Genomic DNA, 18,807 nt, shown 5'->3' on the forward strand with positions numbered 1-18,807 from the left:
TACATTTGAATGCCGTTCCCCCTGATTTGCATACGCGGATCAGAGGATGATCGGGACACAGGTTAGTGAATCGGGTCGGAGGAAAATCAGGTCGCAAAGAGGTTTCTAAGTGGTCAGGACTTAATTGGTGGGCTTAGTGAATCTAGCCTTTGAAACAGTCCAAAATAAGGCAACAAAAATGGTAGGAGGTTTATGCCAGAAGACATATGAGGAGAGACTGGAAGCCCTGAATATGTATACTAGAGGAAAGGAGGGATAGAGGAGATATGATTCAGACGTTCAAATACTTGAAAGGTATTAACGTAGAGCAAAATCTTTTCCAGAGAAAGGAAAATGGTAAAACCACAGGGCATAATTTGAGGTTGAGGGGTGGTAGATTCAAGAATAATGTTAGGAAATTCTTCTTTATGGAGAGGGTGGTTAATGCCTGGAATGCGCTCCCGAGGGAGCTAGTGGAGTAGAAAATGGTGATAGAGTTTAAACAAGCGTGAGATGAACACAGAGGATCTTGAATCAGAAAATAATGGGTATACATTGAAGGAACTAAGGCCAATACTGAGCAGGCTTGCATGGTCTCTGTTCTGTATATGGACATTCAGTTGAGGATGGGCTGGGGAGGGCTTCGATGGCTGGGAGTGAGCTGCAGTGAGTTTGATGGAGACTCCAGTAGATGGAACCTAAGCACACTACTGGGCAGAGCTCTGGGTTTCTGGCCCAGAAATATCTAAACTAAATCCCTTGAAAAGGCAAATCACAAGACAGAAAAATTCCAAACTGGAACTTATAGAGGGATTTATAGGGAACTCAAGCGCTCACAGCTAACAGCTTGATATATTTTACAAACTGATAACCATAGGGTGAGCTATCATCGGTCCCTTTAAGTTTTCCCCTAAAGTATTTATTTATCAAAAATCTTTAAACTATTATTTTATTCTTAGCTGTGAGCGCTTGAGTTCCCTATAAATCCCTCTATAAGTTCCAGTTTGGAATTTTTCTGTCTTGTGATTTGCCTTTTCAAGGGATTTAGTGTATTTCACGGAAATTTTTGAGGTTATCCAGAAATATCTAATACAAAGGACCATTTAAATTAAATTAATTTATGGAGCATGTATGGCTGGGCAGACTGGATAGATCGTTCAGGTCTTTATCTGCTTTCATTTACTATGTTACTATTTTATAAAATATACAGGTATATCACAACTCCACCTCTGCTCCATTTTAATTATATCCTCTGAACTCCTCCTACACAAGTAATTATCTGTATATATTCAGATGCAGAAAGCTATCATGAAGGTACCACAGGTTCTATGCACCAAGTAATGCAGGAAGGGATAGGAGTGCAAAGGTTAACCCCTATAGCTATAGATTGCATTATGTTTATTCAAATTTTTATATACTGCATATACAGTACAGCCAGAAAGGATCTAAGTGGTTTACTTAACTCAATCAAATTTATGAAAAGAACTCCATTTAATAGGAAAGCAAAAGAAAAGGAAAGAAAATTACATCCAAATTAACAAATGAAACTACTCAGGATCCTTAACTCCTTCCACCAAGGATACTTAGATTTTCAGAGGTCATAAAAGTCCCATCATCCAGTTTTAGCAAAGATTTCCCTTTCTTAGGTCTTAAGCTCTCTTATAAAACTGTTATTTTCCATACAGGCAGCCAAAGTTACCCTGCTGACCTCACAGAAGAGATAGTGAAAACGGAAGAGGATCCTGCCAGTGACCAACTGGAGGGAGGAGAGGAGGATGCTGATATGAAGAGTGGTAAGCCAAGAATTGCTATGTAATACCATCCTTGCTATGTGCTTTGGAGCATTTCTAAATTTTCACATAGAGATTTTGGTTAGTGAGTGTAATCAGAGTAAAGGGAATCATTGCAGATATTGGAGGGGAGGATGAGATGTTCAGAACCAGCAAATGAGATCAGGATGGTCTGTTTATATCTTTTCATGTGCCATTACTCACCTGTCTATAAACAAATAACTTTAAAGACTTCTGTAGGGATATTTACCTATATTTTTGTTATTAATAGCTGTATAATTTACGTATATACTTTCATTTTTAACCAACAGATGATGGATTTGGGAATAAGAGAATGAGAGTATGTTATGGTCAGCAGAGGGAGGAATGGACACACAAGGACCCTTCAAGAGACAGCCCAGAAGGTATTAGTAGTATAAAACCACCTAGCATTAAAGAAAAGACCCCAAAAGGAGAGAGTTCAAATGTATGTACTGAGCAAAAGAGAAATTCCATCAACTGCCCAAATCTCAGACAAAGTGAGAGAATCGGCAGGCAGAAACTTTGTCAATGCACTACAAGTAAGGAAATGTTCACTGGGAAGTCAAACTTCAGTCAGGTACTTGAACTGAGAAAACATGACTTAATCAGTATTAGCAAGATACAAATTCATCAAATGAACTCCAAGGGAGCAAAGCTATTTAAATGTTCTGAGTATTATAAAAGCTTCGATCAAGAAAGTAATATTATACCTCATGAAAAAATCAGCACAGGACAAAAACCATATAAATGTTCTGAATGTGGAAAATTATTCGAAAATATAAGTAACTTCAACACTCATAAAAGAATTCACACGGGAGAAAAAACCATAATATATGTTTCTGAATGTGGAAAATTATTCGAAAATATAAGTAACTTCAACACTCATAAAAGAATCCACACTGGAAAAAAAACAATTTACATGTTCTGAATGTGATAAAAGCATTCAATCGAAAAGGTAATCTCAAAAATCATGAAAGAATCCACACAGGAGAGAAACCATATAAATGTTCTGAATGTGGAAAATCGTTCATTAGTACAAATAGTCTCGTAATTCATAAAAGAATCCATTCTGGAGAAAAAACGTATAAATGTTCTGAATGTGGAAAATCTTTCATTGATAAAAGTAGCCTCATAATTCATAAAAGAATCCACTCTGGAGAAAAACCATATACATGTTCTGAATGTGGAAAATCCTTCAACAGTTTAAGTAGCTTCATAACTCATAAAAGAATCCACACGGGAGAAAAACCATATACATGTTCTGAATGTGGAAAATCCTTCAACAGTTCAAGTAGCTTCATAACTCATAAAAGAATCCACACGGGAGAAAAACCATATACATGTTCTGAATGTGGAAAATCCTTCAACAGTTCAAGCAGCCTCATAACTCATAAAAGAATCCACACGGGAGAAAAACCATATAAATGTTCTGAATGTGGTAAAAGATTCAGTCGAAAAGCTCATCTTGTATATCACGAAACAATCCACACAGGAGAAAAACCATATAAATGTTCTGAATGTGGAAAATCCTTCAATAACAGAAGTAGCCTCAACACTCATAAAAGATTTCACATGGGAGAAAAACCATATAAATGTTCTGAATGTGGAAAATTATTTGAAAATATAAGTAACTTCAACACTCATAAAAGAATTCACACAGGAGAAAAACCATATAAATGTTCTGAATGTGGAAAATTATTCAATAATATAAGTAACTTCAACAATCATAAAAGAATCCATACTGGAAAAAAAACCATTTACATGTTCTGAATGTGATAAAAGCTTCAATCGAAAAGATAATCTCAAAAAATCATGAAAGAATCCACACAGGAGAGAAACCATATAAATGTTCTGAATGTGGAAAATCGTTCAATAGTACAAATAGTCTCGTAATTCATAAAAGAATCCATTCTGGAGAAAAACCGTATAAATGTTCTGAATGTGGAAAATCTTTCATTGATATAAGTAGCCTCATAATTCATAAAAGAATCCACTCTGGAGAAAAACCATATAAGTGTTCTGAATGTGGAAAATCTTTTAATAATACAAGTAACTTCAACGCTCATAAACGAATCCACACTGGAGAAAAACCATATACATGTTCTGAATGTGGAAAATCTTTCAATATTGGAAGCAGCCTCATAACTCATAAAAGAATCCACACAGGAGAAAAACCATATACATGTTCTGAATGTGGAAAATCTTTCAATAATGGAAGCAGCCTCATAACTCATAAAAGAACCCACACAGGAGAAAAACCATATAAATGTTCTGAATGTGGAAAATCCTTCAAAAATTTAAGTAACTTCAACACTCATAAAAGAATCCACACTGGAGAAAAACCATATACATGTTCTGAATGTGGAAAATCTTTCAATAATGGAAGCAGCCTCATAACTCATAAAAGAATCCACACAGGAGAAAAACCATATAAATGTTCTGAATGTGGAAAATCCTTCAACTATACAAGTAGCCTCATATCTCATGAAAGAATCCACACGGGAGAATATCCATATAAATGTTCTGATTGTGGAAAATCTTTCAATAAAACAAGTAAGCTCTCAACTCATAAAAGAATCCACACGGGAGAAAAACCATATGATTGTTCTTAATGTGGTAAAAGTTTCAATTGAAAAGATCATCTTGAAGACCATGAAAGAATCCACTCCTGAGAAAAAATGTTTTGAATGTGGTAAAAATTTCAATACTAAATATAAACTCGGAACTCATGAAAGAATCCACATGGGAGAAAAACCATATTAAGGTTCATAATGTAATAAATCCTTCAGTAATATAGTTAGACTCATAGAGGCTGATTCTATAAATGGACATCCCGATTGTAGGTGGTGGTAGGCGTCCTACCACTGTCCAGCAGCCAATCAGGACATACATTTTTTTTAAAAAAAACTCCCGAGGCAGGAAGCCTAAATTGTAGGCATTTGTCGCAATTGAGGAAGACACGTCAGGACACTTATTTTTGTCCAAGGCTGAGCATGGGTGTGGTGCGGTGAATCAGCCTTGTCAGAGGCAGCTGACTGAAGAGTCCTCCTTCTTTCCTCAGCCTGCTGCCTTCATCCATTGGGCCCCTCTGCCTCGGTGAATGTCTTTGGTTATCTTGCCTTTGGCTGCTCCTGGACCGGGGCAGTTGTGCCTTAGCTTGCTGTCCTGATTACAGAAGTTGTCCTTCTGTGGAAACCAAGCTTCCTTAATGACAGATTTCAAATCCGTTATTTTTCTTTTCTTTTTCTTACATGTTTTTGCTATTCTATTACTTACTGTATTTTTGGGACCACAAGACACACCGGACCATAAGAAGCACCCACCTGTAGAGGAGGAAAAACCAAGAAAAAAAAATTGGGTTCAAAATTTTTTTCTTCCTCTACACATAGGTGCACCTGGTGGTCTGTTGCGTCTGGTGCTGGGAAGCCCACAGCCTGAAGCCCCCCAGTACCTTTTTAAAGTAGCAGTGGTCCAGCGCGGTCTCCTGCTGGACGGCTGCCTTTCTCTGCAGAGTGATGCAGAAGCGTGACTTTTGCACTTCCTGCCTGGTCTCACACCACTCTGTGATTGGCTGGGACCAGGCAGGAAGCGCAAAGGTTGCACTCCTGCGTCTCTCTGCAAAGAGGCAGCCGTCCAGCAGGAGACCGCCCTGGACCACCACCACTTTAAAAAAAGTAAGGGGGGGTGCACACAGTGTATTCGGTCCATAAGATGCACCCCCTTTTCGGGGGTGGAAAAAGTGCGTCTTATAGTTCAAAAAATACAGTATTTATTGATTAATTTGTCTGGTTTATGTGAAGATTTTATTAATATTTTATTTATTCATTTTTCCCTATGCTCTGATTCTCCTCTGCTCTTATTCTCTTCTCTTTCCTTTAATTTGAACTCAATATTGTCTGCTCTTTTTGTACAAAGTTCTCATCATTACTTCCAGGCATCTTAGCACAGATTGTGATCCTTATCTGGGACAAATAGGGAGATTTGTGTGCCGTACTTCCTCATGGTTAACCAATTTTAATGTTAATCATTTTCCTTGTTTATTCTGTTGTGCACTGCCATGAACCGAAAGGCATATGTGCGGTATATAAATAAAGAATTATGTTATGCTATGTTTCACCTGGAAATGGCCTTGGGTGAGCTTCAGCAGGTCTAGGTGTCTCCCTAGGGACATAACAGATGCCTGAAATGAAGGCCAACAAAATGCTGGCCTACATTTCAAATAGACGCAACTGCTGTGCTGAACGCAGCAAAGGAATCCTTCTACCACAATCAGATCAGTGGCTGCGGCAAGGAACCTCCCAGTAAGAGAAGTTCTCTAGCAGGACGGATGCCCATTGCCTCCTGGTGGGACCCCTGAACTCCTTCCAAAGTAGCCAAGCAATAGGGATGCTAACTCCCTCCTGCCCCCCAACTCTTCCCAAAATACACTGGAAGGAAGGTGACACCACCACCCCTCTAGATCCTCCCCAAATCCCCACAAAGAAGGGAACTCAAATACGCAGACTTAATAGAGGGAACAAAACACTGGACTTCCTAGTGGTACTAGAATTATGGCTCACAGACAACAGTGGGGGGTTTCATAAGTGAAGTATGCCTACCAGAACCATATCATGCTCCAAAATAAGAACATAAGAAACGCTTTACACCGGATGAGACCGAGGTCCATCTAGTCCGGTGCTCTGCACACTGGCCGGCCCATTAGGTACTCCTTTTGGAGAACCGACTTTAACCGTATCCCTCAATATGATATGCAAGAAGGTAGTGCATCCAACTTGCGCTTGAATCCCAGTACAGTAGTCTCCGCCACAACCTCTTCCGGGAGTGCATTCCAAGCACCCACCACGCGCTGTGTGAAACAGAACTTCCTGGCATTTGTCCTGAACCTGCTGCCACTCAGTTTCAGGCTATGACCTCTTGTCTGTGTCACATCCGAAAAATGTTAGCAATGCTGCATTCTTGGTCTATTTTATCAAATCCTTTTAATATTTTAAAAGTCTCTATCAAATCCCCTCTCAGTCTTCTCTTCTCGAGGGTAAACAGTCCCAGTTTCCTGAGTCATTCTTTGTAGCTCAAATGCTCCATTCTTTTGAACAAGTTTTCATGGCTCCCTCTGCACTTTCTCCAACAGAGTTATATCCCTCTTGAGGTATGGAGACCAGTGTTGGACACAATATTCTAAGTGCGGTCTGACCATTGTTCTATAAAGTGGCATTATGAATCTCTTCCGATCTACTCGTGATCCCCTTCCTTAATTATGCCTAACATCCTGTTTGCTTTCTTCGCCGCCGCCGCACATTGTACCGATGGCTTTAGGATACTGTCAATCAGTACCCCCAAATCCCTTTCCTGTTCGCATTTTGCTAATGTCACCCCCAACATCTTATACTCGTGTTCTTTGTTTTTCTTTCCTAGATGCATCACCTTGCATTTGTTTATGTTAAAGTTCATCTGCCACTTTGTTGTCCACGTTTCCAGCTGGTTCAGATCTTTCTGGAGGTCCTCGCAGTCCCTTTGAGAGCCAACCGCCCGACATAGTTTTGTATCATCTGCAAACTTAATTATATTGCATGTTGTTTCCTCTTCTAGGTCGTTTATAAAAATATTGAACAAGATAGGCCCAAGAACCGAGCCCCCGAATAGTGAGGGGGGAGTAGCAGTATTTATTTATTTATTTAAAAATGTAATATACTGCATATTAACTATGCAGTTTACAAATTCCATACAAATCAAACAATAAAAACAGATAACAACAAGTGTAACACTGGAAGGCAGAAATAGACAGATTTTTTACCAGATTCTTATACTTCATCCTCCCTACCGTGTATTACAAAATTCCAGGTAAGTATGAACAGACAATAGCAGGTCAAGTTTTGACAAGATTAAAGCAGGAACAGTGATAATGTCATTGACGAGTAGTCTTGCTGTGGGAGTCGAGTGTAAAGTGCGTATTGCTGCGGCGTACCAACCTGATATTCCCATACAATTTAACACTTCAAAGAGGTACGTCCAATTGACCTGGTCGAATGCCTGGGCAGCATCCAAACTGAGTAGAAGCATAGGAGTGTGTTGGAATTGCGTATGCGCTAAGGCTAACAACGCTTTACGCACTGCTTGTCTACCCTTTACAAATCCCACCTGTGAAGATGCAATAATGTCGGGTAGAAGGGTCGCTAGTCTATCAACTAATATTTTAGAGAGAATTTTAATGTCCACATTTAACAAGTAAATTGGGCGATAGGACTCGGGAGCGGAACTGTCTTTGCCAGGTTTCAATATTAATGTAATTAATGCCTCATTCGCATTCTACAGGAAAATGTTCATCCTGATTACCTGGGAATAGTAGTCCCTTAAAAAGGGTCCAAGCTGCCCTGATAATAGTTTATAAAATTCTGCCGTGAAGCCATCCGGCCCTGGAGCCGAAAAATTTAGTTGATTGGGGATAGCTTTATGCATTTCTTTAGGGGTAATGGGTGCATTAAGAAACCTAAATCCGAGGTCAGAGAGTGACTGTAATCCGGAATCCGTTAAGCAGTCCCTAATAAGGGGTTCAGCTCCCGAGTCCTGGCGACCATATATCTTCTGAAAGTGGGACTGAAAAATTTTGTGCAATGTGTGTCAGTAATAATAATAATAATAATAACTTTATTCTTCTATACCGCCACAATCTTGCGACTTCTAGGCGGTTTACAATCAAGAGTGCTGGACATTCAGCGAAAATACAATAAGTAGATATTCAGAGGAAATACAGAGATCAGAGACCTCAGGAAGGCAATAGTATAGAAAATACAATTTGTTGAGCGAAAATGTAATATGTACATTTTAGTAGGTATGTCCGTTTTCTTTTTCTTCTTTTGGCACACCAAAGGGGGGAGGGTGTTGGGAACAATCTTACATAATATGTTACAATATGTTCTATAATATGTGTATATTCTGATTGAAAATATAGATGAAGGTTGGGAGGTAGGGGGGGTTAAATGTATCATTAGATTTTTATGTAGTAGATATCAAAGTGCTATTGTGTAATAACTTGTTGAATTATATATTTTGTGCACTTGTTGTCAAATTGGAAAATGAATAAAGGAATTATTAAAAAAATTAAAAAACAAATAAATCATCTTAAACAGACTGTGTCATTCCTGGCTTTGCTTAGCACAGACCTGGGGATCTCTAATTTTTAAAGAAAAGGTAAGATTCCAACTCTATGCATGCAGTGGAGTAAAACCAAAATATCGTGGCTCATGGTACAGAACATGATGTAAATGTCTTATGACACTGTATAAATCACAGTTGCTTGCAGTGGTAAATATGTGGCATTGCATAGTCCTGAATTTTTATATACAAATGTCTTCTCTTATATTGCAAGGCTTCCTTCCTGTCTTCCCCTAAATTCTCCAGATATCTTCAAAACAGAAGAAGTTATATTCATATGCATACTATATTTATGATATCTATGAGTTCTTTAATTATGTAGTATGTTGAAGACGGCCTAAATTGTCCCTCAGCCCCAAGACATAACGGTGACCCCGCGCCTGGGAATCAAGCGAGCTAATAACTTCCCTGCCTGATTTCCATAGCGATGGATAGCAAAATTTTTGATATAAGAGCATTTTCACCGTGCGCTCGTGTATGTAGGAATTCAGGGTCGTTTCCACTGAAGTTAAGTGTTCCCGAGATGTTCGGGTCGGGCATAGGGTATAATGACGTTTATACCCTATGCCAGACCCGAGTTCAAATAAGCATGGGATGAACACAAAAGATCTAGAATCCAAAATAATAGTAAATATGAACTAAGGCCAGTACTGGGCAAACTTGCACGGTCTGTGTCTGTATATGGCAGTTTGGTGGATGTTAGGCAGGGGAGGGCTTCAATGGTCTAGGAGGGTATGGAATGGGCTGGGAAGTGATTTAATGAAGGAGATTTTGGCAGTTGGAACCCAAACACAAGATACTGGTAGAGATTTGTATTCCTTGCCAGAATACGCTAAAGGGAAGAAAAAATTTAAAATTGAATCAGTTGGGCAGACTGGTATGGACCATTTGGAGTCTTTATCTGCCGTCATCTACTATGTTACGATGTTATGAGCTGCATCCGTTGGATGAAGAGTTAACTCGATGTGATATATCAGCCGATGCCTGCTAGGTCTGTCCCCAGAGCAGTGCAGATAACAGGAGCCAAAGGCACTAGAAACGCTCGATTTATAAACTCAGGAGAAAACTAAACCATTTTGGGATTAGCTTCTTTGGCCTCTAGAAGGGAGCAAGAGAACATATTTGCCTTCTCAGTGCGCTAGTTTGAAGTTCCCAGCAGTAACCTACAGGCTGGAAGCAAAACCAGTTGGAAAGCCTTTTCACCTGAGTTTGGAGTGTGGCTGCAGGCTATTACATCTGAGAGCAGAACAGCTAGAGAGGGAGAAGTAAAAGGAGGAGCAACAGAGAAGGCAGAGAGGCTCAGGGTTGAGAGCTCTGGATGGCAGTGAACAGCCTGAATGTATGGAGCTGACAGAGGCTTGTCCGGAGCCACCAAACTTAATGCCTCAGGATTTTCAGACCATGGAGCTGGAGCCATATGCTGAACCACTGAATGGAGCCCTACCAATGGAAGTTTGCTGGACTGAAGGCAAGTAAATTAAACTGCCTAAATGTTTAATCTGGACACTGTTTGGCTAAGCTTACTAAATGCCTTTTGTGGTGTAACCCTGAAGAAGGCGTGGTGCTTGGGGGCACCTATAAGAACTTTAAAGAACTGTTTTGGATTTTGTGTTTTTTTTCCTTCCCTCTGGGTGGGGGAAGGGCAGTTACCAGTCCCAGGAAGTGGGGACTGCTCTGCATCTTCTGTGGTGGGTTTGAGGGCATATTATTTGCAAATTGTGACCACCCAGAGCACACTCCCTGGCCAGCAAGTCAGGCTGAGGTAGTGATATCAGCCCCAAAAGGCTTTTTGAAATATTTGAAAGTTTTTAATCATTAATCTGCTGGAGAACCAGTGGCAGCTTTGAAAAGCCTGAATTATAAGTTTTTGAACTTGATTATGTTCCCAATACTGAGGGACCCAAGGAAAAGGGTTTCCAAGAACTTTATTGGCTGGCACTAATCCAGAGACTGTTCAGAATTACAGTTTGTTTGCTTTGGACTATACTTTATATTTTTGAACATCCTGACAAGATTAATTTTCTTTCCTCCAATGTGGAACTGTTGAACTTTAGGCAAGCAGGCTGGTTTGAATGTTTTTCTTTTGTTTGGTGAATAAACCCAGACCTTGCTTGATGCAATATACTTACCTTGTGTTGTGGTGTTCTCTTTTGGGGGCCTTTTTTCTTTCCTTGTGCAGCCCGTAGCGGCTCACAAGAGTTTTCCTTTTGTTACTGGTGCCCTAGGACCCATTGCCCTGAGGCTGCCGGTGACATCGTGTAGCATGGGCCAACTTGACTATGTTGTGTATTGATTATATTCTTGTGGTATCCTCATTTTGTAGTAGGCTATCCTAGGCTGGAATTGGTCTACCACCATATCAAATCATGCGTGATTTGGACTGAAGTGAATAATGTTCAAGTCGGCAGAGATAGGGGGTCTCTGGAGGCTTCCTGGTTATTTATATTGGGATCCTAACTACAAAGAATATATTATTTTAAAAAATGGAGGCTAATGTTGCTTCTGTTACTGACCCCCTTTCGCTTTGGGAAACTGCAAAGGCTGTTCTTCATGGTGATATTATCGCTTATGTGGTTAGACAATGGAAAGAACATGCTAAGGAAGTGTTGTATTTAAATGCCCAAATTGATAGATGTAAACAGGCCTGGATCAAATCCAAACTATTGAGTGATAGAGACTCATTGCTAGTTGCCAGAGTGGCATTGAATGTAAAATTGCATGAGAAAATGAGATCTCATCAACAGAACTATAAATATAAATTTTATAAATACAGTAATTGCCCAGGTAAACTGCTAGCTCGTTTTGTACATCCCTGGCAGGGTTCGCAATTTTGTAATGATATATTGCACTAAAATGAGATGATAACCGATAGAGACCATCTGACTTTCTTGTTTGATCATGATTTTCAATAGTTTTATCAGGGGCAAACTACTTCTTTGCAGGAGACAGAATCTTATTTAGCAGGTCTTACTTTGCCCCAAATTCTATCAAATGTTCAGCAGACTTTTCATGCTAATCTAATCTAATCTAATCCTTAGGTTTGTATACCGCATCATCTCCACGTTCGTAGAGCTCGACGCGGTTTACAGTAGGAGAAATAGGAAGGAACTACAACAGAGGGTTAGAGGTAGAAGTGTGAAGAAAATTTAGAGGACTTGGGATGCCAAGATATAAGAGTTTCCTTGATTCCTAAGTTGGAGGGAGACTTACAGCCTTAGAAATTAGAGATATTATAAAACGGTCTCCGCTTGCAAAAGCTCCAGGTCCTGATGGGGTTACTGTGGAATTTTACAGGGTGTTACAAGTTCATATTTCTTTACCTTTTAGAGGCTTATTTTACCCAAGTGATTTTGAGAGGGGAGTTTCTGCTTCATGCCAATCATTCTTTGGTACCTAAACCTGGTAAGAACTCTAAATCTTTGGAATCGTATCATCAAATGAAAGAGACTCGACTCATGCGCATTTACATTATGTAGGTATTTAAATGTCTTTATCATATCTCCCCTCTCCCACCTTCTCTCCAAAGTATAAAGATTGAGATCTTTAAAATCTGTCCCCATACGCCTTATGATGAAGACCACATACCATTTTAGTAGCCTTCCTCTGGACTGATTCTAGCCTTTTTAGCTTTTTGAAGGTGCAGTCTCCAGAATTGTACACAATATTCTAAATGAGATCTCACCAAAGTCTTATACAGGGGCATCAATACCTCCTTTTTCCTACTAGCCTTACCTCTCCCTATGCAACCTAGCATCCTTCTAGCTTTCACCATCACCTTTTCAATCAGTTTGGCCACCTTAAGATCTTCACATATAATCACACCCAAATCCCACATCTTCTGTCATGTAACATAAGTTCTTCACCCCCCTAAACTGTACCGTTCCTTGGTTTTTACAGCCAAATAGCATGATCTTCCATTTCGTAGCATTAAATTTCATAACAATTCTTCATGCTTTGCCAGGTCTTTCTTCATGTTATTCACACTTTTTTATTGTTATTAGGATTTTCTATACCGCCTATCAAGGTTTATCTAAGCGGTTTACAATCAAGTACTCAAGCATTTTCCCTATCTGTCCCGGTGGGCTCACAATCTATCTAACGTACCTGGGGCTATGGAGGGATAAGTGACTTTCCCCAGGGTCCCAAGGAGCAGCGCGGGGTTTGAACCCGCAACCCAGGGTGCCTGAGGCAGTAGCTCAACCACTGCGCCACAACCCTTCAGCAATATCGTTTATAAAAATGGTTAAAAAGAAACAGTCCAAAGAACAGAACCTTGAGGCACACCACTGGTAATATCCCTTTCCCTCAGAGTGATTTTCCATTGATCAAGAAACTCTGTCACCTTCCACTTAAAAGTTCCTGATCCAGCCCGTCACTTTGGACCCATCCCGAGGCACTCAGTTTATTAGACGTCTGTATGTGGAACACTGTCAAAGGTCTATGCTAAAATCTAAATAGCGCACATCATCTATCCAATTATCTGGTCACCCCAGATCAAAGAAATTGATCAGATTTGAGAATCCATGTTGCTTCCTGTCCAGTAATCCACAAGATTCCAGAAAGTTGACCATTCTCTGTTTTAAAAGCATTTCAATTAATTTGCTTACCACAGAAGTCAGACTTACCGGCATGTAATTCCCTACTTCTTCCTTACTTCCACTTTTGTGGAGAGGGACCACATCCGCCCTTCTCCAGTAACCACTCCTGACTCTAGAGACTCGTTGAAAAGGTTAGTCAGTGGAGCTACCAGAACTTTCCTAAGTTTCTCAGCACCCTAGGATTGTACACATATCAGCAGCCCCATCGCTTTGTCTACCTTTATTTTAGCTAGCTCCGTCATGAACACAACCCTCTGAAAATTGATCAGGAATCTTACTTACTCCCTCCATCCCTATTCACGTTTGTCTTCTGCGGTCTCGCTCCTGCAGCTTCAGGAAGGAGGGCAGGAAGGAAGGGAGAGAGAGGTGTTGGACATGGGGATAGATGAGAAGGAAAGAGAGACACATACACAGGAGGTAGGGAGGGGGAGAAAGAGGGAGATGTTGGATCCAGGAGGCAGAATGAAGTGATGGAGAGATGCTAGGGAAATGCGGGGGTGCAGTAGGAAAGAGATAGGGAGATGTCAGGCTATGAGGGTTAGGGAGAGATGCAGGGCTATAAGTGTGCAGGAAGGAAGATGCTGAGAATGGTAGAACCCTGAGAGAGAGGAAAGGGTGGCAAGGAAAGGATAAGAGGATAGATATGACAGAGAATAGAAATATGGTAATGGAGGTACACTGAAGATAAAAAGGAATGGAGGGCTGAGGAAGGAATGAGATGGAGAATGGGAGAGAAGATGGAAATTTGATAGCTAAAAACTGAAAATAGGAGAAGGGTAAGAAAGAGGCTAAAAAGGAATGAGGCAAGTGTAGTGAGGGAATAAGCAGGAAAGTGTAGAAACATAGAGTATGACAGCAGAAGAGGGCCGGCGGCCCAACAAGTCTGCCCACTCAAGAACCCTCCCTCCCTGGTGTACTCCTCTGTCATGCATAACCTTGCAGCGCTCCCACCTGTTTGTCCCATCGACTTTTGAAGTCAGCTAAGGGCCGCCACGGGAGCAGATTGCTGGGCACGACAGATCACTGGTCTGACCCAGCAGCGGCAATTCTAATGTTCTTATGTAATCCATTAATATTAAAATGCATTAATGTAAACTGCATTATGTACTGTGATATATACAGTATACTAATCCATCATCAATACAAAAAATCCATTCAAACTGTATGCTGTTCATCGGTCATGTTCCCTCCATAACAGAGAAGCCTCCTCATCACCATTTGTTTTAAGATTTCTTAGCCCTATAATATTAGGATGAAGGGTTTTGCAAGTCCTACCCATCTCTGTCAGCTGCCTCCTCCATCTCCAGAACAGCTTACTCTATGCAAAGCAGGGGGGGGGGGGGGGGGGGGAAATCCCCAAATGGGAAGAAGTGAGGATGATGACTTTTTATGCATCTAGCATTAAATGACTGAACGGTCCAGGCTGACCTTAGTAAAAATGTGCAGGATCTTCCTCTTGCTTAACTGTCAGTGATGAAACTCAGACGTTACAATAGGAATTCTGCAGCTACAGAGATGGATTCTGACTGGAGATTTCCTGGAAAGATGAGCAAGAGAGGAACAGACTTGGCAGATATAATCCTTCCTCTCCCCCTCTGCAGGAAGGGACCTGGGTCTCCCAGGGATTTCCAGTTGCAGGACCCAGAACGCTTCTGATTCTCTTCTGAATCTTGAAACAGCAGAGTAGATTCCACCCAAGAACGATCTGCTACCTGTAGCTGCTATTTCTACAGCTCCACCTTAAGGAGGCGGGATATTCCAGGATGACCTCACTGGAGGGGTGGGGTGAAGAGCTCTGCACAGACTCAGTTGCTTTCTCTACTTCCGCAGAGCAGCAAAGAACAGACAAGATTCAGAAGAGAAGCAGAAACTTTCTGTGTCCTGCAACTGGAAATCCCTGGGAGACCCAGTTCCCTTCCTGCAGAGGGGGGAGACTCAGGGATCAGCCCAATCTGCTTATCTTTCCAGGAAGAGGGAAATCTCCAACCTGAATCCCTCCCAACAGCTGCAGAATCCAGAGGGAAACAGGAGGGAAATGTCTGCCCTGGGTTGTGATCAGGTAATTCAAAGAAAGTATTTAGTCTAATAAAAAGGTGTTGTCTTATTTTCTTTGCTTTGATTTCTATGTCTATTGCCTTGTATCAAGTAAGAAATTCTTCTCTCTACTCTTGTAAAAGGAAAACCTTTCCCTGTGCATCTCTTCCAGCCTTCCATTCTCTTTTCTTGTTCATCTGTTTTGGAGGGAAGACTAACCTGTTGGAGGTAGATTGCAGTAGTTTATGAGACAGGAAGAGGGAAGGAGAGCTGCATGGTCCCTTTAATAGATGGTAGGCTCAGGACTGGGGTCCACTAGAGTGCATTTATAAGCTGAGGATGTGGGATTTCCCTGCTGCATTACTGCTTGTAAAAATCTACCATATATGCCATAGATCTACCATATATGGAGGTAAATTCATACCCCAAGGGATGTGAGATTGGGAACATGAATCTCCACAACTTAGGCAAAGAATATTAGCCGTTTCTATTTATGTGTTAAAGGTGGTTAGAACAATGTGAACTGGATAACAACAGTTATGGACTGGAGTTCCTGCCTGTTAGTACAGGTCGATGAAACCTGACATGCACTGTTACTGAACAGCTTGCAAAAAGGCAACTTCTAAAGACTTCAGGCAAGGCTTGGAACTCTCTGAATGGTGGATTCACATCAATATATGATCTGATCTAATCTTCCATTTGTGTGTCGCTCATACCTATTCAGGCTCAAGGCGACTTACAGAGAGGATTAACTGGGCAGGGGAGAAACTTAGAGGGGGGGCTTGTTTTGAGGGGAAGGAAAAAAAGGGAGCGGGAAAGGCTCAGTTGGCAGGTTGGAGTTATCTGATGTGTCAGAATAAGATGAGGTTAATTTCATTTTAAAGAGGGACGTGTTGGTTTCAGCGGTTGGATAAGAAGGTTTTCAGCTTCTTCCGGAATGACGTGTGATTAGTGTCTTTTCTGATCATTTCTGGTATGTCGTTCCAAGCTTTTATGCCCATGAAGGTAAACATGGAGCGGAACATGTGCCAATAGTGAAGATTTTTTGTAGAAGGCAGACTTAGTTGCAGTCTGTCTATGATTCTAGAAGTAGACCAGACTATACCGAATAGTTGGGTAAGGGAGTTGGCTGAATTTCCGTGGATTATGTGATGTAAGATGCAGGATATTTTGAAGATCCACGATGAGATGGGTAGCCAGTGCTGTTGTTTGAAGAAGGCTGAGATCATATTTCTTTAGGCTGAAGATTAGTCTAACCGCTATGTTCTGTATGAGCTGAAGTTTGTGAATTAGAGTAGTATTAATTCCCATGTAGGCCGAATTGCAGTAGTCCAGCTGAGGTAGTATCGTCAACTGGACGATCTGCGCAAAATGATGTTGATGAAAGTATAGCTTAACGAGTTTTAGTTGGCGCATGGAGAAGATAGTCTTTTTCCTATGGGATTCCATTGTGAGTGTGTCATCCAGGATGCAGTCAAGCACTTTAGAGGATTTCTCCATTGCAAGGGTGGTACCGGATTGAAGATTAATGCTCGTCTGAGTGTTTTGCTGAGCTACGTGGAAGCAGATGGCTTTGGTTTTGGTGGCATTTAATTTAAGTTTGCCTAGGTGTGAATTCTTGCTATGTTGTTTGAGATTTTCTCTTCAGCATTAGGTTGTTTGTTATGGGTATGAGAAGAAGAATGTCGTCTGCATAGGATAGTAAGGTTTCGTCTTCTAGCTTAATGTTTCCAAGTGAGCTCATGAATTAGTTAAACAGGATGGGGGATAGTGGGGAGCCTTGTGGGACTCCACAGAATGCATTCCAGGGGTTGGAGAACATCCCCTCCCTTTTTGTTTCCCCCCCAATAAAATCTTTATTGGAACAAGCAGTACAGCCAAAAATATCTCTCTATTTTGTGGAAAGTCTGAGAACCAGTTCATCACTGCCCCTGTTATTCCGATTTCAGATAATTTGGATAGGGGCAGATGGTGGTCCACCGAGTCAAAGGCAGCAGAGATTTCAAACTGGAGTAGTATCGATTGATGACCAATGCTTAGAAATTGTTTGATTTTGGCGATTAGGGTGATTATAAGAAGTTCAGTGCTATGGTGTTTTCTGAATCTGTACTGGGATGGGTGAAGGCATGAGTGTAACCTTATGTGAGGCTAGTTGTTTGCTTACGTGGGCTTCAAGAATTTTTGTTAGGATAGGGATGCCAGCAATGGGCGTTTAGTTGATGAGTGACATCATCATCAATTTCTTAAGCTCCTGCCTTGAGCGAGAGAATGTCTTTTGGGCTATCTTCACCAGTAGATCAGATTCCTATCAGCACAGGGGATCTCACAATCAGGAGATATTAAAACAACATGCCATCTTTAATATACTTGAATATGTAAATAGTTTGTTGTTTTGTTCTGTAACCTTATGTTCAAGAAGAGCCTCTCTCTGGTAATAGAGAGATGGAATAAAGTTGAAGTTTTATTTACTAAAACCATCTGTATGGTCTGGCATTATTGAGAAGAATACAGCAAATGTCTGGTCCTGGCTCACGGCCCACCTAAAGGAGTAAATTGTGAGTATCCCTACCCTACAGCTGGGTACAACAAGGGGACCATCCTTAACACTAAAATATAAACCCACCCAAATATAAACTGAGATAAACTTTTGTTTTGTCATTTCCATTATTTCTCAAGCATTACATCTTGCACGGAAAGAAAAAGTCACACTACTTTTAAAGAAATATAAACCAAAGTAATCTTTTAACCCAAAAAGGGGGAAAAAGTGTTGAATTGAATATAAACCCAACTCATGTCAGTCTTGCAAGGTTACTGTGGGAGTGAGTGACCTGGTGGTTAGAGCTGCTGCCTCGGTACCCTGAGGTTGTGAGTTCAATCCTAGCCTGCTCCTTGTGACTCTGGGCAAGTCACTTAATCCCTACATTGCCCCAGGTACCACAGTTAAGATTGTGAGCCTGCAGGGACAGATAGGGAAAATGCCTATGACTTCCTCATTACTATTCAATGTATTGTGAACTACTTTAGGTGAATCTCTTCATGAAAAGGCAGTAAATAAACATAGTATCCACTGTGGGAACTCGCGTCGGACATTTTGAATAGTGGGACTGCATGGGGCAGGAGCATAGGTGGATCGCTCTTGCTCTGGACTTACCACTGGTCCAGCAGTGGTAAGGTGGGCTCAGGGAGAGGCTTGCAATGGGTCTGAGAGGGAGAACACTTAAATATAAACTGAGACC

The 18,807-nt window shown here is 40.9% G+C and overlaps 1 pseudogene; it reads left to right on the plus strand.

The window, feature by feature from the left end:
* The window catches only part of LOC117367667, an 81,927-nt pseudogene that overhangs the window by 52,824 nt on the left and 10,296 nt on the right, over window positions 1–18,807 (plus strand).

Source organism: Geotrypetes seraphini, chromosome 10, assembly GCF_902459505.1.
Source record: "Geotrypetes seraphini chromosome 10, aGeoSer1.1, whole genome shotgun sequence".
Classification (NCBI taxonomy): Eukaryota; Metazoa; Chordata; class Amphibia; order Gymnophiona; family Dermophiidae; genus Geotrypetes; species Geotrypetes seraphini.